Raw genomic sequence first — 16290 nt, forward strand, 5'->3', positions numbered from 1 at the left:
CAGTAGCTGCTGGCAATCATCCCATGTGGGCTGATGAGAGAACATTAAAGACTCCACCAGCCCGGTTAAGCGCTGGGGGTCCTCTGAAAAGGGAGGATGGTTAGTTTTCCAGTTATACAAATCTGCGGAGGAAAAAGGCCAATACTGGAGGGGCTGAAGAGGAGCCGGTCCACCATCCGTTGCCACCGGCGGGGGCCCATAAGCCCTTAAGGGAAGGGCAACGGTAGTGTCGGGAACTACTCCGCGGCGGCTCCTGGTGCCCCGTGCAGGTCCTGTGGCGTCCTGAGTGGGCCCCGGCAGAGACTCGTTAAGGGGAGCAGAGGGGGCGACTGCAGGGGCCAGCGGTTCTTCTGGCTCTTCCTGACCCCCTACAGGAACCGAGGCGGGAGGGTATGGGGGAGGTGAGTCAAGGAGAAGGTGGTCAGCCTGGATTTCGGGATAGATCTTCTTGGGGGGTTCTAAGTGACTGGATTTTCCCCCAGAACTGGGAGATTGGGCGGCTAGGATCTGTGCGGCTAGCCGGGGCTTGGGTTTTGCCACCCAAGGTCGAATCCAGGGAGGTGGATTTTGCACCAGATCCTGCCAGACCACGATATAAGGCTGCTGATTCGGATGGTCTCCAGGTTCCTTCTGAAAAACAATCTCTTTAACAGCAAGAATGACAGATAGATTAAAGGTCCCTTCTGCTGGCCATCCTACATTAAAAGCAGGCCATTCTGAGGAGCAGAAGGTTCGCCATGGGCCTTTCTTGATCTCAACTGATAGGTCGCGACCTCTTCCCCTAATTTCAGCCCAATGGTCTAATGTCAGACTAAGAGGGGTTGTCACAGTCTGTCCCATCGTCAGTTCGTCCGTCGTTAGAAACACAAACAACAAAAATAACAACAACAAAAATGCTACAAACACGAGGACCCACCTACTCCACCTTGTCCGCCACAAACATACAACAGAACCAGAACCAGACGGGTGCCAATCTCTGATCCACCAGTTGAACCCGATCAGCACCCTTACCGACGGAGACTACCAGGCGTCCCTGGCTCTCCTTCCACCCTTAGGGCGTCCCCCAGGGCTGCAACCTGTGGCCCCCTAGGCACGTCTACCGGCCACTGTCCGGCCACCCTCACGGGTCACCGAACGGCTGCCACCGAAACCGAAAGCGCGCTCGCAGAACCAGACCAACTAACAAAACAAAACACAAGACAACGACAGACAACTTCGGGGTACCCCTTCTTACCTCCAAGGTCGACTCCGCGGATGAGGGGGGGCCGTCTTATCCCGGACGAGCCCCCAAATGAAGGACCTCCAAAAAGGAGACCCCGACTCTATCCCTCGGACCGACGGCAACCCCAATCAACCACAGGAGGCGTCACTTGATGCAAACCGCAAGAGGTGTTTATTCCAGCGCGCTGGGACCCGACTCGTGACTCACGCAGGAGTGCAAGGGTCGAGTCCCTAGCAGAAAATCTTACAAGCTTATAAAGGCAGAAAACCACACATCGGGAGGGGTCGCACATGAAAGGGAGAAAAGGGAAAAGAAAAGAAAAAAATGGGGGAACAAAGCTGCCGGGAAATTCCAAAGGGGGTCTAAGTTGTCTGATAACATACAACATGTTTTACAATGTTTTACAACAGGGCGTAAGATTCTGGTCAATAGTTTCTGGTAATCCTACTGTTTGAGCACTATTTAGTCATCTAGCCCAATTTACTCTTTTACCCTCTGTTTGGGGCTATTTCCTGGAACAGCTTTTAGGGGCTTTTGCTCCCATCACTGGGAGGGTGACCTCAGGGAGTTAAGATAACTGGGAGAGTGACCTCAGGGAGTTAAGATAACCAGGAGGGTGACATCAGAGAGTTAAGACAATGGGCAGGAGACCTTAGGGAGTTAAGATAAAAAATGTTCATTCTTTAGAACAGCTTACAGCTTAGAAATGTTCACTCTTTAAAACAGCTTAAAAAAAATGTTCATTCTTTCACTGTGTTTATCAGGAGGAAACCATAGGCTAGAATATACCATTATATACGGTCTTTTCCTCTTTGACCCCTCAGGTTAACCCTAAGCCTAACTCTGGAAACTGGAAACCATAGCTATTTCCCTTCATAGCATTTAGTACAGTACTGTGTAGCCAGGAGTTTTCAACAAATGCTTTGAAGAAGTAGCCTTTTTTGCTACTGTAGTTAAAATAATAACTAACAGGAGATCTAAAGGAAATTGCTCATAAACATCTTAGACATGACATCAAATTGGGAAAAGACCTTGAAAATAAGCAAACCCCATCATTTTCAAACTTTGTTCCCTGGAACCTCATGGCTACATGAGAGAACTGGCAAGCTTTGACATGTCCCAGTTAATCTTATAGAATTGAACTGCCCAAGGAAACCCTCTATTACGTTTGTTTTATTTAGTGGTGAGGGAGGATTGTTGTAAAATTTCATTAGAATTAAAAAAAAAAAAAAAACTAGCTTTGACAATGAAAAATCACTGACAATAATCTTCTTCCTTAGGGGGAAGAACTGGTAGTATATAACAAGGGTGTGACTTAAATTCTCACAACAGGTTACCATTTATGGGACCAGAGCCTTAATATCCTGGATCTGCGGACCATTGAGAGTTGTTGGATTGGGAGCCATAGAAAGTGCCCAATCAAAGAAAACCTCTTTAAAATGAAAGGGTTGTCCACATAAGTTTGCCTGCTTTCCCAACCCCAGGTTGGGCTCAGCAACAACTTTCCAGCAGTTTGTTCTATAATAGTCCTGCAACGCTGGTGGATCCTGGGCATCTGGTGAGAGACTCTTGGTATTCAGCTCTAGCCGGATATTCAACTTCCCTAAGCTGAGTTTACTTTCTCACTCAGCTCCCCAGAAAGGAAATTGTGGACATATCACAACATTAAAGAACAATAGAGGAACTTTGCACTGGATATTTGGGAGGACTTCTGCAGAGGAAGCCATTGTTCAGGAACATGGCTACACTGTCAAAGTATACACTGTAGAATTTTTCTCCCTGGTGAGCTCAAATGCCCTTGAACCATAGCCCTCATAGCTCACTGGTTGTTTTGCTAAGTCTTCTGTCAGAGGTTGCAAATGAGTAGTCAATTGGCTGAATACTACCTCCCAGAGATGTTTTGTTTAGCTTGAGTGGTGTTTGAATTGTTTTTGAGTGAGTCATTGACATTTTAAAATTGGGATACTTCACATGAAAAGCATGAGAGTCCTGAAGTGTCTAGAGAAAAAAAGAAAGATCTGGTAATACTGGGCAATACCGCAAGACATTCTTGTCATAGTCAGTGAGAAACTAGAGCTTTAAACTGGGCATACATTGTCAAATTTGCTTCAGTCCCCACCACTCCCTGTTATCTCATCCAGCTTCACTTGTGCATTTTACTTCTTGGACCCTATAGCAATCTGCACTAGTGACCTAATATTCTTCAACCAAGAATTTCAAGGAATGATTCTCGAAATATTACCATCATGACCCTCTGTGGTGTTTGTTAAGGCTCTATCTGGACGTCCCGATTTTTGTGCACAATTGAGACTCAGGATTTGTGTTTTAAACCAGTGACCCAGATGGTTCTGATGCAGATGGTTTTATGATCAATATTTAAGAAAAGCTACCCTTACACAAGGCCCTCAGTATGGGGTACACATTTGAATCACCAGGGTAAAATTATAAAATGTACTGATACTCAGCTTTTACTGCAAACTAATCACATCAGAAAACACTAAAGGTAGAGCCTACCAAGGTTACTAACTCATTTGTTTTTTTTGTTTTTTTTTTTTTAATTTTATTTTGTTTTAGTTGTAGGTGGACACAATACCTTTATTTGTTTATTTTTTATGTGGTGTTGAGGATTGAACCCAGGGCCTCATGTATGCCAGGTGAGCGCCCTTACCACTGAACCACGACCCCAGCCCCTGCTTTGTTTTTTTTTTTTTTTAATGTGTAATTTTTAAAATCTTTTTAGTTGTTGAGGTACCTTTATTTTATTCATTTATTTATATGTGGTGCTGAGAATCGAACCCAGTAATCCATATATGTGAGGCAAGTGCTCTACCACTGAGCCACAACCTCAGCCCCATAACCTGTTTGTTTTTAAAAATCCCCAGTTTATATAAAATTTGGAAGAGTTTACTGGACTCCTGTAAACCTCTAACCTAGTTTACTATTGATAATATTGTGCCATATTCACTCCCTCTCCCTCTCTCTCTCTCTCTCTCTCTCCCTCCCTCTCTCTCCCTCCCTCTCTCTCCCTCCCTCCCTCTCTCTCTCTCTCTCTCTCTCTCTCTCTCTCTCTCTCTCTTCTCTCTCTCTCCTCTCTCTCTCTCTCTCTCACACACACACACACACAAACACACACACACACACACACACACACACACACACACCACTTTCCTTTAGCCAAACCATTCAAAAGTAGGCTGCAGATATTGAAATATTTTAGCACATGTTCCATAAAAAAATAAAGATATCCTACCCAGCCACACAGCATCATCAAAACCGAAAGAAATCACTATTTCCTCATGATTATTTTTGGTCAAATATTTTTCAAAAGAATCACACATAGGTGATTTTTTTTTTTTTTACAAGAAATTGAACCCAGGAACACTTAACCACTGAACTGAAAGAATGGACATTTTTTTAAACTATCTGTTTTATCTCAACTCCCTAAGGTTTCCCTCCCAGTAATGGGAACAAAGCCCTTAAAGCTGTTCTCTGTTCTCAAACAGAGAGTAAAAGAGTAAATTGAGCCTGATAGCCAGATAGTGCTCAAACAGTAGGATTACCAGAAACTATTGACCAGAATCTACAGCCTGTTGTAAAACATTGTGAAACATTTTGTCAGCAAACCCAGACCCCCTTTGAAATTTCCTGGCAGCTTTGTCCCCCTTTTCCCTTTCATGTGTGACCCCTCCCGATGTGTGGTTTCTGCCTTTATAAACCTACAAGATTTTCTGCTAGGGACTCGACTCCTGGAGTTGGGTCCCAGCGCGCTGGAATAAACACCTCCTGCGGTTTGCATCAAGTGACGCCTCCTGCGGTTGATTGGGGTTGCCGTCCATCCATGGGACAGAGTTGGGGTTTCCTTTTTGGGGGGCCTTACATTTGGGGGCTCGTCCGGGATAAGATGGCCCCCCCTCATCCGCGGAGTCGACCTTGGAGGTAAGAAGGGGTACCCCGAAGTTGTCTGTCTTTGTCTTGTGTTTTGTTAGTTGGTCTGGTTCTGTGAGCGCGCTTTCGGTTTCGGTGGCAGCCGTTCGGTGACTCGTGAGAGTGGCCGAACAGTGGCCGGCAGACGTGCCTGGGGGGCCACAGGTTGCAGCCCTGGGGACGCCCTAAGGGTGGAAGGAGAGCCAGGGACGCCTGGTAGTCTCCGTCGGTAAGGGCGCTGATGGGGTTCAATTGGTGGATCAGAGATTGGTGCCCGTCTGTATCTGGTTCTGTTGTGTGTTTGTGGCGGACAAGGTGGAGGAAGGGTTGGAACAACTGGGGGGTTCTCGGCCCGGGCTACTCTCGGGTGGACCCCAAAGGTTCCTTCTCTGGACTCCCCCTCCCGACAGCCCTGAAGGGTAACTTAGCAAAGTAGCTTCAGTCTCAAAAGTAATGAAAAATAAGGTCTCATAATTTTAACATCCAACCTGTCCTGATGAGGTGGCTAAAATGCCTTAGACACAGAGTTTCTGTTAAAACCTGTTAGATCCTTCCAGATCTCAGCCCAGGCTTACACTGAAATATAAATAAAAGAAGCCTAAAGGCTCAGTAGGAGACCGGTCTCAAACCCAGGGAAAGAAAAGGTAAAAAGACTCTTTAAAACTCCAGCAAAGTAAATGCTATATTTTTAATTATATGTTTTTTTGAGCTCATGATTTTTTGATCAGTTCTATTTTTTATTCAACTAGAGTTTTTGAACATCTGTTACATTGCAAGGGAGATTCACCTATAAAGTTACAAGGGCTTGATTTTGTGTTATTTGTATGTTGTGCTGTCTGATGTCATGTTTTGTCTGTATCAGAACTGAGCGCTCCTAAAATTAAAATTTAAAAATGGATCCAAATACTTTTAATTCACGTGATTTAAAAGAGGTTCAAATTGGGTAAACTAATAAGAGTAAAATGTCTTTGAAAATAACTTGCAAGTCTCTAGGTGGTCAAGCTAATAAAATATTGATGTTAATAAAATGTCTAATATCAATTGTTTCTAGGACTTTTCTTCAACAGGAAAGAGACAGCAAATACTGTACAGAACACTTGTCTGATATCTTGGTTTTTACAGAATAAGTGAATTAGAGTTAACATGTATGGGATTACTCTAATGTGTTTGTAGAGATATCTGATTAATTTACAAAGTTAAAATGCTAATTGTTAAATAACATCGAGTACTTTTAACTCCTTAAATTCCATGGGGTATCATACTTAAACATTATTGGTGTTTTCATAGGTTGGTAAATAAAAGGGTTTAAACTTGTTTTGTGTCATCACTAAACTAAAAACAAGGTTACTAAGAGTTATGTCCTAACAAGTGCACTTCTATATACAAAGGGTCCCAAAAGTTTCAACTGTGTTTCAATTAGAGTACTATAAATAACAGAATATTTAATCTTATTAAAATAGAGTAATTTATCTAAATTCAGAAATTTCATAAGAGTTGTTTCAGAATGTGAACAAAAAGGGGACAACGAATAGGAAAGAGAAAATAAAAGGTTCTGGGTATGGAAATATATTTAGTAAAAGGAAAAAGGAAATGTTTCTGGGTAAGAAAGTGCTTGTGTGATGAAATACATGAGGGTCTAAGAGCTAAGAAAGTCTGTGTAAGTAAAGGGCAAGTTTCAACAAGTTTGTGTGTAACTAAGTTGGTTATATGTATGTGAGACAGCTAAAACTATTGAAGGTTTTTCCTAAGGTGAAATACTAACGTTCTGATATAAACCAAAGTTTAATCTATATGGTAAAATGACATGGTAAAATGACAAGGATTTGAAACACTAATTTACTCTTAACTTTGTGTCTATTAAGTTTATTCTTTAGAACAATTAGTCTTAAAAATTGGGGTGTATACAATTATGGTTAAACAACTATTATAGAGTATTGTACTTTGTTACAGAGTCTACATTTCTCTTTAAAAACTCAATTTGGTAAGATAAAAGTGTCAAGGTATTTGTGAAATGGTCACTAGTTGTATATTAAATGTGTTCATATTTTTCAGGACCACAAGTTTTTAAAGCAAGGAATTTATTAAGCTCTGCTATCCTCCAGATTAAACTTGTCTGTAATGGTAATCTTAAACTTATAAAGGGTAAATTTTATTGGGGATTTATTTCTATCATTTAATGTTCTATTATAGGACCTGCTATCAATAGGGTATGTGTAAAATTTGTTACTTTTTACACTGAGATAAAGAATTTCAAGTGTAAATGTATTTCTAAACATTAGAGTCTGATTTGTTTAAAGGTTAATATTGTGAAATATGAAAGAAACATGAAAACATTTTGCCTCTTTATGACAAAAGGAAAGTTAAAAGCTCTCTCAGCCTTTCTTTGATTCACGTTTTAGATACTATGTTAAATTGTGTTAATTATAAAGTTTATATAGACTCAGGAAACAGTATATGTAAACTACTTAATGGTATTTAAGGAAAAGAAGCAAAGATCAACATCAGAATTAGAACACTTAAGATCTGTAAAGAGCCACGCCTTACCTGAGATAAGGCTCTGCCTCCCACCTCACTGTGTGTAGAATAGCTCCAAAATAAGCCAGACTTCAGCTTATTTAAAGTTATAGTCAAAAGATTGGTTCTTGTTGTAAAAGTACTGTGATCTCAAATAGGGGATAGAATGTAGTTCTCAATCAAAATTCAAGATAGCTATTATACAAGCTGAATATATTTTTACTCTTGCTAATTTCATTTTGTAAAACTGTTACCTGTTAATGTTTTGCAGAAGTAGCTGCTCCAAGAACAAACAACCTAGGTAACTTGTGATAATAAGCCATCACCTATAGAATAGATAGTGGTAACTTCCAGTACTAATGCAGACTCCAGTTAGATAAAAGGGTAAATAACTGTAAAGTTATGGACATTAAAGTTAAAGCCCATTACTCTTAATTTATGACTGGTGAGACTGGCTTGCTGGATAATTAAGATCCAACTTAGAAATTGGAGTCAAATACAGAGGTCAAGAAAAGTCCATATTTGGGTCTTGCCCTCAACGTTAGCCTGAACCCAGGGAGTAAGAGAACTTCTCTAAGGAGCGTTGCAACTCTGGGTCACACAACCTCCTGATCAAGGAGATTGTTGAGACTAGAGGATGAAAAATTATCCAGTGCATCTGCTGCAGAGGAGGTTCATGGAAAAGGGGAAACATCCCTTGATGCTTCTAAAGGAAGTCACCTCATCAAGAGACCCTGCCTAATCAAAGTCACTGGTGGTGCTAAGGAGCCGCTCTTAAGTTCTGTACGAGTGACCCCTGTGGGAACTCAGCTGACTCTTTAACAAGACAGGAACCAGGTCAATTTGACCAGCTTGATCTTAGATACCCAGCAAAACAGTTAAAACCAAAATATAGCCATTCTTGGGCATTTAAAGGAAATAATAATTAAATGTAACTTAAGATGTACACTTGTATTAGCCCACTAGAATAAAGGCTGGAAGCTACAAATGAAAGAAAGATTCTTCAGCAAATGTGCCTGATAACTATCAAGAGAAACTGCCAGAGTCAGAAGTTTTTAGTCAGTTTAAGACCTTCCTAAGCTACACAGGTAGACTTAATCTATGTTTGCTAGTATGATTATCTATTCCTAAGTAACAGAAGTATAGAGATCTCTAGTAAACACAGGTTATACCAATAAAGGGATATTTTACAAAATCAGATGACATTAAGTAGCTTAACTATATATTCTGGGGACATCTATGACAATGTTAAAGTCCCCAAATAAAGGCCTTGTTCTCTCCAGCCTTTGCTAGGCCTAGTTATGGGAACAATTTCTCAGTTCTTCCACATCCTGGTGAGAGATTAACTTCTGCCATTTTCATGATACTCAGTGGCATGTTTCAGATGCTGCAACATTTACTTTGTGCTAATCTCATTTCAGTACTCATGTCTTTTTGTTCTTCTATCATAGAAGCAGCCGCCCCCAGATGACTTTACAACCTGCTCTTCCCCAACCAGGCTTCTTCCTGGGACCCCTTGATTGACCCGATTTTTAGAAAAGGAACTCCAAGCTGCTTGCCCCACGCCACCCACTTCCAGCTCGAAGAAGCTAGAGCGGTCATCGACCTCCTTCCCCAGCAGCATGGAGTTCCTGAGATTAGAGGGGGGAATGAAGCCAGAATTGGGAACAGGTAGTTAGTGTAGAAATGGGGGATCAGGTCAAATCGAGGAAATGGCCATAAAATCATCTGCCTCTGGAAGTTGGAGACTGCCCCTGGAAGAATGGAATGTCAAGGATCTCCGGAGCCCATTGATTACCACATTTACCTGCCTTTATCAAGGACTGTTTATCAAGGACTGCAAACAAGGGGCTGCTAATTGGTGGCCCGCCCCCTGGGCTCTTGCCTGCCTGAAATCACCTAGTCACCTTCATCAGGGAAAGAGTAAGTGCTGTACAGGTACTAATGCTCAGGCAACAATACCAGTCCCTCTGCCAAGGAAATAGCTTTGGAGAAGAGTATATAGAGACAGAAGTTCCATGATTAGAACTTACCAGAAAAGAAAATGGGGAAATGAAAGAATGGACATTTTTTTAAGCTATCTGTTTTATCTCAACTCCCTAAGGTTTCCCTCCCAGTAATGGGAACAAAGCCCTTAAAGCTGTTCTCTGTTCCCAAACAGAGAGTAAAAGAGTAAATTGAGCCTGATAGCCAGATAGTGCTCAAACAGTAGGATTACCAGAAACTATTGACCAGAATCTACAGCCTGTTGTAAAACATTGTGAAACATTTTGTCAGCAAACCCAGACCCCCTTTGAAATTTCCTGGCAGCTTTTTCCCCCTTTTCCCTTTCATGTGTGACCCCTCCCGATGTGTGGTTTCTGCCTTTATAAACCTACAAGATTTTCTGCTAGGGACTCGACTCCTGGAGTTGGGTCCCAGCGCGCTGGAATAAACACCTCTTGCGGTTTGCATCAAGTGACGCCTCCTGCGGTTGATTGGGGTTGCCGTCCATCCATGGGACAGAGTTGGGGTTTCCTTTTTGGGGGGCCTTACAGAACCACATCCCCAGCCCCTTTTTTATATTTTGAGACAGGGTCTTGAGAAGTTGCTTAAGGCCTCACTTAGTTGCTGAGGCTGACTTTGAACTTGCAATCCTCCTGCCTCAGCCTTCCAAGCTGCTGGGATTATGGGTATGGGCCACCACACCCAGCCCACATAGGTGATTTTGTGGATGTCACCTACCTCCTATTGCATCAGATCAGGTGGCACACACACAATTTAGCAAACTTCAGTGTGTAGGTGGAGGGCTTTTGAGAACCCAGGTTGCTGGGCCCTACACTTGCAGTTTCTGATTTGAGAGGTTTAAGATGAAGCCTGAAGACCTGCATTTCTTTCAAGGTAGAGATGATGCTGATGCTGCAGGTTCTGAAGACCACACTTGGAGAAACACTCCATTGGCAATAGGAATTGGTAGTTTTTAAAGCTTCACAAAGTGTTGCACCAACATTGAGAACTACTGCTAATCTGGCACCCAGTATTCAAACCTCAGACCAGAAGCATCAGCACATCCTCACCGTGCAGGACCTTGTGAGAAATGGACACCCATACCCCACTCCAACCTACCAAAGATGAATCTACATTCAAACAAAACCGGCAGGTGACTCCCATGAACATTAAAGTCTGTAGACCTGGGGGCTTCTCTGACCTCTAATGGATTATAATGAACTTGTCTTCCCAAGACACCCTGGTCATCGTGGCTGTAAATATGGCACCAGCACAGGTAAATTGGCTCTTGGATATCTAGGACTGAGCTGGAGCTTCCTTCCCAAACACCGCCTAAGTCATTACCACAGGTACGGTCTGGAGGTGATGTTGGCAGTGTTGCATCATCCAGGTCACATCCCCAACCCTGGAGGGAACAGAAGAAAAGTGTGACCTACCAGCTTCACTTGGCCCACTCTCCCACCCCCAAGTCAACCTAGTAAGGCCTTTTTAAGAACCTGCTGGCTTTGAAAGAATGGACATTTTTTTAAGCTGTCTGTTTTATCTCAACTCCCTAAGGTCTCCCTCCCAGTAATGGGAACAAAGCCCTTAAAGCTGTTCCAGGAAACAGCCCCAAACAGAGAGTAAAAGAGTAAATTGAGCCTGATAGCCAGATAGTGCTCAAACAGCAGGATTACCAGAAACTATTGACCAGAATCTACACCTGTTGTAAAACATTGTGAAACATGTTTATGTTATCAGCAAACCCAGACCCCCTTTGAAATTTCTGGCAGCTTTGTTCCCCATTTTTCCTTCCCCCCCCCCCTTTTCCCCCTTTCATGTGCGACCCCTCCCGATGTGTGGTTTCTGCCTTTATAAACCTACAAGATTTTCTGCTAGGGACTCGACTCCTGGACTCCTGCGTGAGTCACGAGTCGGGTCCCAGCGCGCTGGAATAAACACCTCTTGCGGTTTGCATCAAGTGACGCCTCCTGCGGTTGATTGGGGTTGCCGTCGATCCATGGGACAGAGTTGGGGTTTCCTTTTTGGGGGCCTTACAGCTTCAGTCCTATCTCTTCTGGCTTCTAACTTGTTTCCTACTCCTTATTCATAGCTTGGTTTGGTCTTGAAATTTCTGAGTGGGCAGCATTTTACTAAATCCTAAGGACATAAAAGTGACTAAAACAAATCATCACTCTTGGAGATCTGGCATTCACCTGGCATGGTGACTTCCCCACTTCAGCCTTGGCATCTTTGCGGGGGTGTCCTCTTATTCCCTCCCAATCCTTGGCTCTGGATCTGCAGGGATGGGCTGGACAGAATACTCAGCTGACCTCTTCTTTCTTTTCCCAGTTTAATTTGGTTTATTGTTTCCTTCATTTCAAGGATTTCTGTTTGATTTTTTTTTTTCAGAATCTCTATCTCTATCAAAATGATCTTTTGCTTCCTGCATTTGCTCTTTGAACTGTTTATTGGAGTGATCATCCATTGCCTTCGTTTGCTCTCTTATCTCAACCTTTCCTTTGCAGATCATTTCAATTATGTACATTCTGAAGTCCTTTTCTGACATTTCTTCTATCATGCCGTCATCGGAGTCTATTAATATAGCATCTTAGTTCATTTGGGACACTTTCTTCCCTTCTTTTTTCATATTGTTCAGGTGTCTTCCCCTCTAGCAGTGTAGATCTCAGGTATTGCAGTTTTCCCCCTACAGGCTCATAGTGACCCTGCATGTTTCCAATACCTCACCTTTAAGGGAGATCAATATTAGCAGCGCCCCATACAAACAATATGCAGCCATAAACCAAATAGCCCCTATGAAGGTGTTAACAGTATTGTCATAATAAACAGAGAGGATGAGTTCAGTTATTATCTACAGTATAACCAACAGTTTTGCAATGAGCTCTACAATTTCTGATGGAGGACAAAGAGGATGGGGAGGGGTGTAGGATATATCTGTTAATGGGACAAGATGAGAGTATACAGAGGTACTAAATTATAGGAAGAGTGAAAGCAGAATCAAAATAAGCATGAGAAAAGAGAGAAAGAGACTCTGAGGAAACAGGTAAATAAAAGGAAAGTAGAGTGAGAGAAATAAAAAAATTGAAATTTAAATTTAAAAAGAAAAAAGTCTACACTATAACAGTCATATACTATTCGAACCTCCTAGTCTTCTGTAGCCTGATGCACGAGAGGTACCTGACAATGAGTTTCTAGTCTCCAGCAGGCATCTCAGGATGGGAGTTGCCTCACCTAAAGATGGCGGCTTCCCCTTGGAGGATACTCCAAAATGGCTGCACTGGCTTCCGAACACATTGGTAGATGGGGAGCCGCAGCACAGAGTTCACGCAGGGGACAGGCAATGAAGTCCTGAAGAAGCTCCTGGGTGGGCCACAGGTAGGCCAGGGTCCTCCTTTTCCCAGTTTAGACCTGATTTTTAGGCAATGAGTCTGTTTGCAACCATCTACCAGCTATCATTGAACAGTTACTAAATAAATGTTGACATGGACTCTCTAAGCCTTGAGTCCCATGCAGGGGGATGGATGTGGTTCCTGGCCTCATATTACCTTCAACATGGAAGGGAAAGAGGAGCACTTCTGGAAAAGGAAGTAATACCAGAAAGAATATGTTTAGACATACACCTGAGTTTTCAGCATGTAGCAATCCTTCTCACTAGAGTATTAAGACAAATTCATGGATAAGGTGACATTTGGGAGAGAAGAGACAGTCAACATCTTCAGGATGGGCCCAGGAGCAGCTCTGATTCAGGCCACAAGAACTGCAACCCCACCTCCACGCCACGGGTGCCAGCAAGAAGGCAATATATTTGTTCATAAAGTGTTTTACAGGCCTGGGCAATGGGGCGTGAATTGTAAAGGGTTCTGTCTAATTCAGTGCAGCAGTGGAAATAGCTTTGGCATGTAGGAGGAGAAGAACCAAGAAGGTAATGTGACAATTGGAAATGAGAAACAACATTCAGAAGAATGGATCTGCACTTTTCACTCCTGGCAGAGAACAGGACTTGGTCAGGAATATAACCAGACCATTAGGCCTAGGAGTTTCTGAAGCACTCCTGGGGCTGGGCAAATCATTGTCCAGCATGAAACTGAGTTTGGGGTCAATCAGGAGATGGAGACAAAGAATCAGAAAGAGAGCGGTAATGGAGCTGTCACCCCATCTCAGAGCATCAGATGAGACAGAACAAGAGGGGGCCATTGCTCTTGTTGGGTACATCCAGGGAGGGCTTCATGGGGGAAGAAAATTTTGAAACCTGATTTGGAACTTTCTGGAAAGGTTAAGGGCCGTGGGAAGGTAGAGAACAGTACACAGAAAGCGCAGAGGTTAGAGCATATGTGTTGTGTCTTAGGAATATTAAGACCACTATGGTCACTGTGGCTGCCCATATGCTAACCCAGGCCTTGCCCCAGGCAGAGCCCCCCCATGGTGGATTGCATCATTGGCCCCAGTTCTTCATCATTCCCTGGATCCTTGCCCTTTGCTGTGTAAGCATAGTGCCCTCCTGCTCTGACTCTGGGGTCAGCCATGGGACTTGCTTTGGCCAATAGAATGAGAGAAAAGTTATATATGCAGTAAAGGACTAAGTCACCAAGCCCGGGTGGTCCAAACCCTGCATGTCCCAAAGAAAGTTTGGGCCCTTGGTTGACTTCTGGCTCCTAGAAGTTAATCTCCAAATCTTCAGCATATCCTGCCTCATGTTTACCTGGGGGCCCTAGGCCATTCCACATGGCTTATGCTAACAATATGATTTATGGTGGGGGCCTTGGGCCACATGATATCCACCTGACGTCTGTAGGGGCTGGAAACTAAGGTCAGTCACATGATTATCAGCCAGGGCTATGAAGAAGATGGACAACGAAAATTTATTTTCTCACTGTTCTGGAGATTGGGAGTCTGATATTAAGGTGTTGACAGGTTTGGTTTCTTCTGAGGTCACTCTCCTTGACTTGTAATGTCCATCTTCTCCATGTGTCTTACGTGATTTTCCGATTATGCCTGTCTGTGTTCTAGTCTCTTCTTATAAATTTGGCTGGTGTCTTTAAAAGAAGAGAATAGAACACAGGCAGGCATAATCACCTCTACAATCACCTCTAAACCTAATTACCTCTTTAAAGAACCTATCTCCAAATACAGTCATATTCAGAGTTAAGACTCAAAATAGGAGTTTTGAGGGGGCACAGTTCAGCTCACAATAGGGGTGGAAGACTTAAGAAGTCAGATCAACATTCAGGAGAATTTTCTGACCAAAACTATCAGGCACTGCCAAAGGAGAGGAGGAGCTTCCCCTCACAGGGACTATTTCTATGCTGACTAGATGACCTCTTTAGCAAGGATGTTTCATTCATTCAATAAATAAAGCTGTAATGTCTACCCTGTGCCAGGTGCTATGAGTGCTGAGCAATGCTGGCATTAGCATCTTTCCTCCTGGAACTTTAAGTCTAGTGGTCTTATTCTTCATTATATAAGTAAATACTTAAACAAACATATTATGGCAAAGTGCTTTGAGAGTGTAACAAGGGCCAATTTTACACTGGATATCCAGGGAGGGTATTATGGACATTTGTTGCTAACATAACCCTGATTATTTGGGGTTCTTGGAAATCTTTTTATCTTAGAGTGAAGAGGCCTTTATCTAGCCCAGGGATGACTTGAAGTTGTTCTGAGCAGACATTGAACTCTTGTTTTCCTTGGTCAATGATTGGTTGTGAAGAGATCATAGAATTAATTTCAGGACAATAAAATGAAAGCCACAATCTGTTGATTAAGCCTTTGCTATGGTTTAGATAAGCCCACGTATTAATGGCTTAGTTCCCTCCACCCCAGCCGATGGCACTATTGGAGGTGGTAGAACCTTTAAAAATTGGGGTCTGGTGAGAAGTTTTAGGTCATCAGACACATGACCTAGAAGGAAACTGTGGGACCTTGGTCTCTTCCTCTCTTTTCCCATTCAAGCAGTTGTTTCTACCATATGCTCCCTACCATGATTCACTATCTCACCACAGACCCAAAGCAACAGCACTGATTGGTCATGGACTAAAAAACCTCCAGAATCTTGAGCCAAAATAAACCTTTTCTCCTTTAAAAATTGATTATCTCAGGTATTTTGTTATAGTAAAAGAAAGCTGACTAGCTTTCCTAGAAAATTCTTTCTTTTTTTTTTTAATTTATTTTTATTGTAAACAAATGGGATACATGTTGTTTCAGTTTGTACATGGAGTAACAGCATACCATTTGCATATTCATATATTTACATAGAGTAATGATGTTTGATTCATTCCGTTATTTTTTTCCTTCCTCCCCACCCCTCCCACCTCTCTTTTCCCTCTATACAGTCCCTCCTTCCGCCATTCTTGTCCCCCTCCCACCCCCCATTAAGTGTCATCATCCGCTTATCAGTGAGATCATTCCTCTTTTGGATTTTTGAGATTGGCTTATCTCACTTAGCATGATATTCTCCAATTTCATCCATTTGCCTGCAAATGCCATAATTTTATTATTCTTTATAGCTGAGTAATATTCCATTGTATATATATACCACAGTTTCTTTATCCATTCATCAATTGAAGGGCATCTAGGTTGGTTCCATAGTCTGGCTATTGTGAATTGAGCAGCTATGAACATTGATGTGGCTGTATCTCTGCAGTGTG

At 42.6% G+C, this 16290-nt stretch overlaps 1 protein-coding gene and 1 long non-coding RNA gene across 6 annotated transcripts in view; one reads left to right on the top strand and one right to left on the bottom strand.

Annotated features, from left to right (window-relative positions):
• Positions 1-16290, top strand: part of LOC306647292 — a 76723-nt gene that overhangs the window by 59378 nt on the left and 1055 nt on the right. The window lies entirely within an intron of this gene.
• The window catches only part of LOC306647287 (uncharacterized protein), a 120345-nt gene that overhangs the window by 49096 nt on the left and 54959 nt on the right, over positions 1-16290 (bottom strand). The gene's annotated exons all lie outside the window — the stretch shown is intronic.

The sequence above is a fragment of the Sciurus vulgaris genome (assembly GCF_902686455.1).
Source record: "Sciurus vulgaris genome assembly, chromosome: 16".
NCBI lineage: Eukaryota > Metazoa > Chordata > Mammalia > Rodentia > Sciuridae > Sciurus > Sciurus vulgaris.